This window comes from Octopus sinensis, linkage group LG19, assembly GCF_006345805.1.
Source record: "Octopus sinensis linkage group LG19, ASM634580v1, whole genome shotgun sequence".
Classification (NCBI taxonomy): Eukaryota; Metazoa; Mollusca; class Cephalopoda; order Octopoda; family Octopodidae; genus Octopus; species Octopus sinensis.
The window spans coordinates 13,108,504-13,121,724 of NC_043015.1; the positions used below are offsets into that span (position 1 = coordinate 13,108,504).

Genomic DNA, 13,221 nt, shown 5'->3' on the forward strand with positions numbered 1-13,221 from the left:
AATGATTGTTTTGTTTCCAACAGTGAATAGTCAACACATAGTTAAGACAGATGTACATTTCATCCTCATCAGCATTGTTTTAACATCCACTTTTCCTTACTCATATGGGTCAGATGGAATTTGTTGAGGCATATTTTCTACAACCAGATGCTCTTCTTGTTGCCAACTCTTACCTGTTTCCAAGTAATATAGTTTTTTTGTCTCACAGCTGGATAGGTTTTCATGGAAGATAGGAAATGAAAGGTACAGCTTGTATGATGGTGATACTCATCTACAACAATCATACAATGTTAAAACAAAGAGATATCAACTCTCACATACATGATAGGCTTCTTTCAGTTTCCATTTAAATTTGCTCACAAGGCTTTGGCTGACTAAAAGCTATAATAGACATTTACTCATTGTCCAACACAGTGGAACTGAACCCAGAACCATCTGGTTGGGAAGTAAGCTACTTAACCACGCAGCCATGCCAGCATATAAATCTTTGTGCTAAATATGTATATTTTAAAAAGATAAATCAAATTTACAACTTTTGTTTCTGGTCTTTGTTTAACATAAGATGTTTGTGAAATATACTGAAAATTTCAATTTTTAATTAACAGATTTGCACAATGAACAAGAACAACAATAGCACTTGATGTTTAAATGAAGGAAGATGTTTTTTTTTTCTTTAACATAAAAAACTGTAATAAAAGTTTTATGAAATATAAAATATGATTAGTTGTGATGCATGATATATAAGGGATGATAATGTGGATGGATTAATATAGATAAAGTGATCTGATGGGTTGGTAGTGGTGGTGACTGAGGTTGGTAACAAAGCACTGAACTAAAAGTTTAACAAAACCAACCTGATGATGGTTGTTTTGTTAAACTTTGTGTGTGGGGAATTGTGAGAGGATATGGTGAGTGAATATGTGTAAAAGAAACTGTATGTATGGGAGAATTTGTATGTTAGAGTATGTATGTGTATACTGTGTACAAGAGAGAGCATGAGAGAGAAAGCGTAGTTGTGTGTGTAATAGAGAAATGAGTGTATATGTGTATACTTACTTGAGCCTTTCATTCCCTATGGAACATTGGCCATTGATGACTATTCTCTACTGTTCTCAACCCTGGGCTGTCTCTCCTGCTTTTTTCCCATTGGATCCTTGCTTTTTGCTGCCTCCAACTCTTTTTAGAGAGTCTTCTCTTGTGCCTCACTCGTGTGTTCCTGGTTAGGGTATATGTTTACCTGGAGGTCTTGTTGGTTTTGAATTGTCATCAATGCTTCTGTAACTTTGCTTTTTTCTAAATAAGGGTGTAGCATGTTGACCTGATGCAATCTCAATTTTTACCTCTGAGAAGAGGTGGTTCTAATTAGCTTGACCGCTACTCTTTGATCTGTCCTGCATGGGAGGCCCTACCAGGAGCTTGCACTCTGTTGGCATAACTCACAGGGCCAGTAAGGCATGCAAGCCACCACGCTGCAACAAAGACTGAATTTTATGTTACAAAAAATACGGAACACTTCAAGAACCTGCATGTCATCCTTGTGCAGAGGGCCATGCAATCTTCTATGTATCATTCCTATTTTAGAATATATCCTGTTGAAGGAAGTGTGTATATTTATAAGGTTTTTTCCCCACATGATGTAAACAAAGAAAGAAGGGCATGATCCATGGTCCTTTTCTGAACAACCGAAGCTGTTAAACTTATTCTCAGGCCGAAGTTTTGTCATGGATGCTGGTTTTCAACAGTAAAGGTACCCAAGTGCTATGTGGAGGTATTAAACTTGCTTACATATTGTCATCCAAGGTTTGAGTGAGAGAGGGAGAATCTATCCTGTTTCTACAAGTTAACATACTTGTGTATGTGCTTGCATGACAGCTAGTGTATTCATATGAGTGTGTGTATGCAACAAAGTAGATTTGCAGATGTGAGAGAGTATATTTATCAGTAAGACAAAATTTACCTAAATGAGATAGAGTTCAAGTTTGGGCTTGGATAGGTTGCTACTGATGTTCTCTTCCTTGTGAGGCACTAGAAAATGAGAAGTTCTTAGTTAAGAGTGAGCCATTATAACTAGCATTTGTTAAGATGGAGAAGGCATTTGATAGTTCAGCATTCTGTAATATGGTGGTTGCTAAGAAAATTAGATGTAGATGAATGGAATGTGAGAGTTGTGCTAGCTACACTGAGATGCTGACAGCAAGATGAGTAATTTATCATCATGTAGTTATTCATGAGAGCTTGGTTCTTAGCCTTCTCCTGTTTCTTATAACTTTCTAAGTAATAACTGAGATTTAGACCGACTCTCTTTTGGAACCCCTGTATGTTAACATAGTTCTCACAAGTGAATTTGTCAAAGATTTGGTGAAACAACCCTTAGAATGGAAAAGAACCTCAAAGTAATCTAGCAAAAACAAATGCCTTAGTTATGCAGAAGAGTCCTGTCTTTCCTGTTATCAAGCATAGTCACTTCTTGGGTAGTAGTAAAGGAGTGTTAACACATGTGTAAACACAATGGGTATACAAGAAGTATTGAAATCATAGGCAGGCTAACAAGGAAAAATACTTCTCTACATATGTGGCCTAATTGGGGTGCTTTAAAAGCATAGTAGATACAATAACAAAAGGATAGAAAAAGCTTAGAGAGTTGTGACTGCTATTAGCAACAAAGTACATTTCCCACTAATGAAAGGTAGATTGTATGGTGTTTGTACATGAAGTACAATATTACATGGTGTTAAAATATAGACATTGAAGGGAGTGAATGTGAAAGGAAGGAAATGAGATAAGCATGATTTGTTGCGTGTGTTTGTGTGCATGAACACTATTGTGCTATGTAATGTTAATGTGCCTGGATGATGGAGAAAGCAATCAGATTAGTTGGAGCATGTGGAAGAAGATTGAGAAAGACATAGGCAGTAGTAGTAAAAACTTATCTCAAGATGTTGAAGCTCACAAAGATGAGTGACCAAGGCAAGTGTGTCTATTTCTCAGTAAGTGAATTAAAGATCTCACATCAAAAAGCACCAAATAATCAGGAACCTGGGTCAACCATTTATTTATATGGACAGAAGGTGGAAAATATAGACAGCTTCCCAAATATTGAAAGTACTTTACAACAGAATGTAAATATTGGTTTCAAATTTTGGCACAATGTCAGCAATTTGGAGGAGGGGATAAGTCAATTACAGTGACCCCAGGCTTAACTGGTACTTATTTTATTGACCCTGGAAGGATGAAAGGCGAAGTTGACCTCGGTAGAATTCGAACTCAGAACCTAAAGGCAGATAAAATGCTGCTAAGTATTTTTCCTGGTGTGTTAAAAATTCTGCCAGTTTGCTGACTTAACAGAATGTAAATATTGATGAGGATATTCAACAGTGGATAGAATGCACCAGAAAAACTTTTGGTTATCTAAATACATGTATATGTGCTCTGAATTTATAAATTATCTGCCTAGCAGTTTTTCTTCTTATTGTATGGTTATAAATTGCTATGCATTTTTAGTGTTATCTACAAGACAGTTTTAAATAGCAACCATAGTGTCCATATTAAACACTTTGTTTCAATACTATTTTTATTAGAATTATTAATAGTTTATCCTTGTCAACCAAACTGCATTGAGTTTTGTCTTTATTACAATTTAAAATCTGTTCTTTAGTTTAAAATCTTTTTTCTAAAAGGGGGATAAAAGGCAATTTTCAAATAAGACTCAGATCAGAACTAAGAAGTTTGATTCCTTCTACTATCATATTCTAGAAAAGTAAGAAAGATTAAAAAATTGGGGTGGTATGTGGAATCAGTAAGAAGTCTATTAACATTTCATTAAAGTAATCTAAATAAAATGAATTCCAATGATAACAGCATGGGATTCATGATAAATTTCAAATGTAACAACTTGTTGGCTAGGGTTTTCAGAATAAAGCAAACTGTATTATATTTTCATATATTGCTCAAGTCCAAGATATCTAAGTATAAGCAAAAGCCATTAAAAAAAAAAAAAAATCGGGCAAGTTTCTGTTACATAGGTATTTTGTTGGTTAAACTCACCAATTGCTTTGCTTTATGATATCTGGCTATATACCTTACACTTTAAAACGCTAATTGACCCCACTTACGGGTTAATAAAATAAGTAATTTTAACATACTGACTTTGTATCTAGCAGTTTAGATCTAAAAAGAACTGTGAAGTTCATGTATACACATAACATACTAAGATATTGTTTCAGTCAGTTATTTATACTCTCAAATCTTGCTATATTTGTTAATAAGTCTTAATTAGAAATTGTACAATATAGCCATTTGTTTCTAAAACTTAGGAAGTGTGACTTAAGTGCTACAGTTTTTACCCACTAATTTGATATCTCAACTCGCTTATTTTACACATTATAAACTTCTAAGTTAACCCTATATTTCCTAGTGACAATTATTTATTTTATTGTTGCGTAACCCTATATCAGCCCTGATTGAGTAGTCCTATGATCAAAAGATTTCCAGACATAACCATCTCATTTTTTTTTTATCTGCCAAGAACTCACGATCATTATATTCAATGTGTCATTTTTTTAAGGAATGTTATTTGGAGATTTGATGCCATTTCTGGCAGATGTAACAACCAATTATAGCTATGGATCAAAGAATCCTCTGAAACTACCATAGTTCTTCCTGGGTGTTATCAACAAGTATTGGTGATTTTGTCTGTCATATAAAATATAATTTCTGTTATACATAGTTTCTCAGTTACACGTCTTTTCTATTTCTGGCAATAACCCTTCCTTTCCTAGCTTTGCTGTGTTAACTTTCAAGCATACATATATACACAACAGTGCAGAACAATAAGAATAATCAGTCTACTTCTGTTTTCTGCTATCTGTTTGATAGGCATACAATCCTAGCTGAAAGGTTTAGTTTTTCTGGAGAAACATGCAGTGTCCAATATCTACTGGAAAGGCTTAAATAAGGTGAGGGTGGGGGGATTCCAGAAGGTTATTTTTCTGAGAAGGAAGAACAAGGAATACTAATTGCCACAGGGCTCTGGGAGGCTTGGGCACAACAAGGGTGACAGGAAGTAGGGAAATAACTGGGTTGATTGTTCCTGTGTGAAGGAGGTACAAGTCCAGCCAGGTCCAAGGAAAAGAGGCCCATTATGGCAACAGAAGAGACAGTGTACTTGAAGGCCAGAGGCTGGAACATGATTTAAAGCCAATCAGTGGAGTGGCTCTTCTGGATTTGGTCCAGGATGTCTTGCTTTGCAATCATAAGGTTCTGGGTTGAATCCCACTGCATGTTTCCTTTAACAAATGTCTTTTCCTATTACTTTGGCTCAACTTAAGCCTTTTGAATTAAACTGAGTTGGCAAAAAAAAAAAAAAGGGAAGCTTATTCTATGAGTTGTAATTGTTATTGAAAAGTCCAGTTTGGGACACTGAGTTTATCTAAAGAAGATTGCATTAAGGATGCTCATGTTTGTGGAATACTCTGTTACCTATACTTCAATATAATGAGTTCCACTGATCAAACATGAAGATATATTTTCAAAATCAATGATATTAGGTCTGCTATAGGAGTGGGGAAAAAGAGGAGGGCAAACTAGTGTTTGTTTTGCAGTTGCTTATTCCTCTTGACATTTAAGAAGCTATAATTACATCTAAAAAAGAAATGGGCCTAATTCTAGAGAAAAATAACTTTTATAACATTGTTCAGTTGTTTAAGCAATTTAATTTAAATTAAACCACCTTCACATTCTCTCTGGCAAACTAACGTGCAACATCCTTATAATTTATGATATAACATATGTGGAGAGCCTCCTATCGATTAATATACTAATTGGCATCTTAATGATATTGAAAATGATTCGAATTTGTTGAGTCAGAAGCAGAAATAGCTATAATGTTAAGGTGCTTGACTAAAGTTCAAACATGTAAATCATTATACAATGATCGCTTAAAATCACAAGGCCAGTAGTTTAGAGGGGAGGAAGTTAGTTGATTACATCACCCCTAGTATTTGACTGGTACTTTATTTTATTGACTTTGGAGAGAAGAAAAGCAAAGTTGACCCTAACAGAATCTGAATTCAGAATGTAAAGAGCCAGAACAAAACCACAAAGTATTTTTCAATGTTTTAACAATTCTTTCAACCAGCTGCTCAAAAAATAATTCATAATACTATTAATAACTAAGCACGACCTTCGAACTTTAGGTCTCACTAAGGAAATGTCTAGAGACCGAGACCTATGGAAGTATGCTGTGCATGAGAAGACCCGGCAAGACTAGTCAGGCCATAACCCGTGGCCCCGACCTGGGACGTAGTCAGTCCTGTGCATACCTCCTTCTTGTGACACTTATGAAGACCTGTTGAGGCAAGTGAAAATCAAATCAAATCAAATCAAAACAAATCAAAATAGATGAACATCAGTGGAATTGTATTCTTTGTGGTACCAGTGCCGGTGGCACACAAGAAAACCACCCAACGTGGCCGTAACCAGTACCGCATCGACTGGCCTCCGTGCTGTGGGCACAACAAACACCATCCGATCGTGGCCGTTCGCCAGCCTCATCTGGCACCTGTGCGGTGGCACATAAAGACACCATCCGAAGACCCGGCGACGTAGTCAGTCCACCTGTGCATACCTTCCCTCTTATGACACTTGTGAAGACCTGTTGAGGCAAGTGTGTGACACTTGTGAAGACCTGTTGAGGCAGAGGCAAGTGTGTGACACTTGTGGAGACCTGTTGAGGCAAGTGTGTGACCCTTGTGAAGACCTGTTGAGGCAAGTGAAAATCAAACCAAATCAAAATAGATGAATATCAATGGAATTTGTATCTTTGTGGTTCCAGTACCGGTGGCACACAAGAAAACCATCCGAGCGTGGCCGTAGCCGGTACCGCATCGACTGGCCTCCGTGCTGTGGGCACAACAAACACCATCTGATCGTGGCCGTTCACCAGCCTCACCTGGCACCTGTGTCGGTGGCACATAAAAACACCATCCAAAGACCCGGCGACGTAGTCAGTCCACCTGTGCATACCTTCCCTCTTACGACACTTGTGAAGACCTGTTGAGGCAGAGGCAAGTGTGTGACACTTGTGAAGACCTGTTGAGGCAGAGGCAAGTGTGTAACACTTGTGGAGACCTGTTGAGGCAAGTGTGTGACACGCGTGACACTTGTGAAGACCTGTTGAGGCAAGTGAAAATCAAACCAAATCAAAATAGATGAACATCAATGGAATTTGTATCTTTGTGGTTCCAGTACCGGTGGCACACAAGAAAACCATCCGATCGTGGCCGTTCGCCAGCCACATCTGGCACCTGTGTCGGTGGCACATAAAGACACCATCCGAAGACCCGGCGACGTAGACAGTCCACCTGTGCATACCTTCCTTCTTGTGACACTTGTGAAGACCTGTTGAGGCAAGTGAAAATCAAATCAAATCAAATCAAGTCAAAACAAATCAAAATAGATGAACATAAATGGAATTTGTATCTTTGTGGTACCAGTGCCGGTGGCACACAAGAAAATCATCCGAACGTGGCCGTAGCCAGTACCGCATAGACTGGCCTCCGTGCTTTGGGGACGTAACAAACACCATCCGATCGTGGCCGTCCGCCAGCCTCATCTGGCACCTGTGTCGGTGGCACATAAAAACACCATCCGAGCGTGGCCGTCTGCCAGCCTCGTCTGGCACCCGCCAGCCTCATCTGGCACCTGTGTCGGTGGCACATAAAAACACCATCCGAGCGTGGCCGTCTGCCAGCCTCGTCTGGCACCTGTGTCGGTGGCACATAAAAACACCATCCGAGCGTGGCCGTTCGCCAGCCTCGTCTGGCACCTGTGTCGGTGGCACATAAAATCACCCACTACACTCTCGGAGTGGTTGGCGTTAGGAAGGGCATCCAGCTGTAGAAACACTGCCAGATCTGACTGGCCTGGTGCAGCCTTCGGGCTCCCCAGACCCCAGTTGAACCGTCCAACCCATGCTAGCATGGAAAACGGACGCTAAATGATGATGATGATGATGATGATTGTTTTATCCTTACAACATAATTATTTCTAGTTAAATTTCAATGGCTCTTACATTTAATATACCAAGACTAACACATACACTTAAGTGGAGTCTATTATGCTTAATGTAGTGAGTTTCTTGAAGATATTTAATTAAAATTATAGTCATTATGATGATAAATTATTGGTGTTAATCAATAACTTTTGTCAAGGAAAATAAGGGAGACAGCTCTAAAATCCAAATTAAAAGTTAACATGGTAAGGCATGCAGTTGGAAATAAGTCAGATTTTAGGGAACTAAGAGAAACTATGGACATGTTTCACTCTTTATTAGACATCGCAGGAAAGCAGTGTTATTAATACTTAGAAAATCCTAGACTTTTTTTTACATAAAGCATTCACTTATATGACAATTTAAAATAGTGATGGGAAATTTTCCTAGTGATGCCTTTAACATGAAGAATATATCATTAAGTAGGCATTGATGTAATGCAGGGAGCTATAGTTAGAAGTTTAAAATCTGACAGCTGTCAATGTGTGGATAAATGCATCCCTCTTAGCCTCATTTTGCAATATGGTTAGAAGCAGAAACATCTTAACAACATGTAATCTTTAAATACCTTACAATAGAAGGAGATAAAAATAAAGATGTCTTAATATGCTTACATATTAGTTATGTTTAGAAATTTCCAGCTAAATGGTTAGTTTTGTCTGCAGTTCATAAAATAAAATTGTGGGGATTAAAAAAAAAAAATGTTTACTTTGGAGCACTGCTTGAAACTACTAGAAATTTTCTGTTCATTTCAGACATCAGAAACTAATTAGATTCCTTTTTTGCTAATTCACAGCAACTCTGTGAACTGAAAATTATTTCTACCGCCTGTTGCTGACCATTAGTTTCACATCACATCTACAATTGATAATATTTGCTGTGCATTATAAATTACTTCTTAGTTCTGCTTTTGTCTCTATCTCTTTCTCCTTCTTTTGTCTTATCTCTCTCTCTCTCTCTCTCTCTCCCCACTCTGTTTTTATTTTCCTTAGCTTTTATTTCTCTTCTTTTCTCATTTTCTTTGTTTTGCTTCTTGCATTTCTTTCTTTTGCATTTCTATATTTTGCTTTATCGGCTTTCTTTCCCATCCTGTTGTCACTTTTCTATTTTCCTCTTACTTTTTCCACTCAGCTTTATCTTCCATTTAAATTACCTTGCATTACAAATGGAATGGTATCTGGTTGAGAAGTGTCAATGTATGTATTTCAAAACCTGCCAACTAATAGAAAGAGGATGTTAAATCAACATTGATGACAATACACTTAATAGCTGTCCTTTTAAATGCAACAGCCATTAAGTAATATTTCCTTTCCAAGTCAAGAAAATTATCAGTTCAAATTTCTAATTGACCATATTCTACTGTTATACAAAATTTTGTATTTATGAAAGGATTTGTGCAAGTGACAAGTTGCTAGATACTGTTGAACACTGAATGAATCTAATTTCACAATTCTGGGTTCAGATCCTGCTAGGATCATATTTACTTTTAGTTGAATGTACTATATTCCATTTCTGATGACTTGGTTTGGTGATGCTCAAAAGAAATCAATTGAAAGTATTTGTATTTTAATGAGTTTTCCTTAAGGATTATATATTGTATTTCTGCAATAACCTTGCAGTGTTGTTTTGTTGTATCAGAAAAAAATCAATAATTGCTGTACCTCAGCAATGTACTTTGACAAGGCTATATGTGCATGGGAGTGTGTGTGTGTGTGTGTGAGAGAGAGAGAGAGAGATTTGTTTAGTATTATTTGCTCAGTAAAAGCAAAGTTAAACATACATTTATCCAATATCATAACAAAGAATTTAGTTATGGCAGCTTCTTAGTGTTGTAGGCTTTGAGTTAGTGTATTGATTTGAACAACTGATTACTTTTTTTCTCATATGTTAGACATGCAGGAAACAATTCTGGATATGTTTCAGCTATATTCTGATCTCTACAGTGTAACATTGCTTTTCTGTGTTTGCACAAATGATCATAAATGAATCACTGTGTGTGTAAATGTGTGTGTGCGTACACACACACACACACACACACACACACGAGGAGGTGCTTAAAAGTTTCTGGGTTTGGGTAAAAGAAAATACAGGAGGACCAGTTAATTATGATTTTATTCAACATAATCTTCTCTCAGATTCACACACTTATTGTAGAAAACCTTCAGTTTTTTTTTTTAAATCTGTAAAAGAACTCGGAAAGTTGGGCCTCCAGCCAGACCTTTTGCAATACCCTTAAAACCAGGAACATTTCAGCATCCCCTTGTATATGCAAGATTGCACATTATTGATGTGGAGAATATAATTGTTTTGAGATTGAATAATTCAGCATTTATATGATCTGTACATTAAATATATGAACATCAACTTGCCTATTATATTTTGCATGGGTGGCTTTTGTTACATATCTATTCATGTGTGTGTGTGCACATACATTTTATTATTTGTACATGTACACACTTGTACTCTTGTACATGCACACATGTATTGGCACTATTGTTTGCATGCATGCACATTGTGGAACTATTGTCTGCATGTGCATGTGGCAGCACTCTTATCTATATACAAATGTACAAATATTTTTTTCCACATACACACATGCTAGCTTACTTCATACATACAAGCTATTCTAAAGTGAAACATTTGAGATATTTGAAGAATTCTGTAAGGATTAATTAATATAAATAATGATTTCTTTTTTCTTGAGATTTTTGTTTTTGCAAATGGAAGAGTCCATATTTTAATCAATTTTAATCTTGCATATTTGTTTATTCAGCTGTTTGACTCTTCCCAATTTGATACATTGGTTTCAAGTCTCTCCATGGTACGATTTGTATATATTCTTATAGCACACAGTATAAACTATACATTCATGATATATCTATTTATCGCTGAGTGGATCGGTCCAGTAAAAGCTAAGCATTTCAGAGAGGAAGTCTGCAACTATATATTTCATTGATCTTGAAGGATGAAAGGTAAATCGGATTCATCTAGGATTCGATTGAACCTATACTGTAATGTATATATCCTGGTGATAACACTATATAATTTTATTGGCTTCCAATATTTCGGTATAACATACAACAAAAGCAACTTCAGACAATAAAGGATATAAGTTCAAATACCTTTGATTGCCTTTCATCTTACAAGTTTCAATGAAATTTTACAAGTTATTTAACCCTAGGTCAGTTGCGATCAAATAGGCCTATCATTAAAGACAATCCAGCCATACCTACCTATTTTATTTTCTCTGACAGTGAACTACATTATCTTAAGTGTTCTTTTTGAGGTGGCATGGTGTAGTTTGAGGGAGAATTTGTTGATAATTCTAATAGTTTGAGTGATCTCATAGAGGCTCATTGGTTTATAAATAGTATAATTACTATAGAATTATGATACTGTAATCAAGCTACACTTTCTGAAACATCTTTGTTCTAAAGAGATACATAATTACATAAAATCAAAAGAACTACCTGAAGGATATGTACATTATAATGGGAGAGAAAACATTAAAACAGAATAAAACTAGGGCTCTTGCTGTAGTAAACAGGGAAAAAGATATTTTTGTGCGAAGGCACTATTCTCACAACTTTATTAGATTGGTACTTGTATTGATATATTTCTTTTATTTAACAGAATGAAATTTCAATTTGAATCACAGTTGAAATCAACTCATTGAGAAAACAGAATATCTAGCGTTTATCTCTTAGGGAGGAGTTAAATCCATGTGTACAGTTGAACTGATGTCACATTATTCATTCAGTCTTGTTCATTGTACCACACTGTGTGTGTGTGTGTGTGTGTGTGTGTGTGTGTGTGTGTGTATATATATATATATGTATATATATATATATATGTATAACTTTTAAATCCATCTCTGATAAAGGTTAGCCTTGATAGAACACACCAATGAGCAAAGGCATTCTAGCCATGACAATCTATGTGCAGAGAACTCAGGACAATATTATCCAATGTTTTATTTTTCCTAAGGAGGGATTTGAGGGACATTTCATTGATTTTTATTTTTTTTAGCAAGATGAGTGACTACATTGTAACTCCTTCAATAGCTTATCCATATACTCGTACACTTCATCAATTTATAAATAGTTTGACTTTAAATTAAAATATATACTTCATTTATATTACATTCCTTAAACTTATAATTGAAAATAATTTCTGAAATATACAGGAACCCTTCATTTAAAAGACAAAGAATTTGTGTGACCATGCTTTTCTTAAATACATAAAGAATTTCAAAAAATCAACTAGAAAAAAAAGAAAAATACTAAAAGTTAAATTAGTTTTGGTGTAAGTTTACCACAGTACACTGTTGCATCTTCTTGAATTCTGAATATCATCATTGACATCTTTTAGTATTTTTTCTTGTATGATGGCATGGGCTGGATGGTTTGACAGGATATGATGATGTGTCAGAGGACTGCATCATGCCCCAGATACTCTACCTAATGCCAACCTCTTTATAGAGTATACTGGGTGCCTCTTTGTAGTGCTAGGACTAGTGATGCCACCATGTGACACTGAGATCCCTTTTGTCTGAGTTGGGCTGCTGTATGGAGGGAGGCAGTTTTGTTAGGACATCAAAAGTTATAGTATGAAAGAAGGGATCAAGACCAGGATAGGTTTCTTGCTGTAGAGAAGCTATACTGCTACTCATATTATAGTAGAGGGGGTGGTACTAATAAGGGTAGAACTGGAAAGATATAAAATAGTGATGATGAGGTATTAGAAGCACCTTCAAGAGGAGTAGAAGTGAATGGGAACAGAAGAAGTGGGAATGTGGGTGGGTAGAAGTTGCAAAAGTGTTTGAGGTGAGTGAGAGAATATTAGAGGAGGGAATGGGTGAAAGACTGAATATAATGAATAAAAGAACTATATACTTTGGAAGGAAGGTAAAGAAGATTATGTGATGACTCTAGAGTTTGGGTAGGGTTAAGGAGTAGAGGCAGTGATATGTGGACAAGGGTGAAGGAGTGATCAATGATGCATAGGAGTTGAGTGGAGGAGGGGAGAGTTGGTGATGACTGACAGTACATGAAGGAGTGAAGAGCAGCAGATAGAAGGATAAGAGAAAGAGTGAGATGACCTGTGGGGCTGGGATAGGTTTCAAGATTGTGAGGGGAGAGGTAGAAATAGTGCATGGGGAAAGTGAGGAA

General features: G+C 36.4%; 1 protein-coding gene and 1 non-coding gene across 11 annotated transcripts in view; one reads left to right on the top strand and one right to left on the bottom strand.

Annotated features, from left to right (window-relative positions):
- Positions 1–13,221, top strand: part of LOC115222392 (transmembrane protein 65-like) — a 139,050-nt gene that overhangs the window by 65,928 nt on the left and 59,901 nt on the right. The window lies entirely within an intron of this gene.
- LOC115222425 lies at positions 1,499–1,601 on the bottom strand. The gene has a single exon (XR_003882713.1). It is a non-coding gene; the product is annotated as a U6 spliceosomal RNA (small nuclear RNA).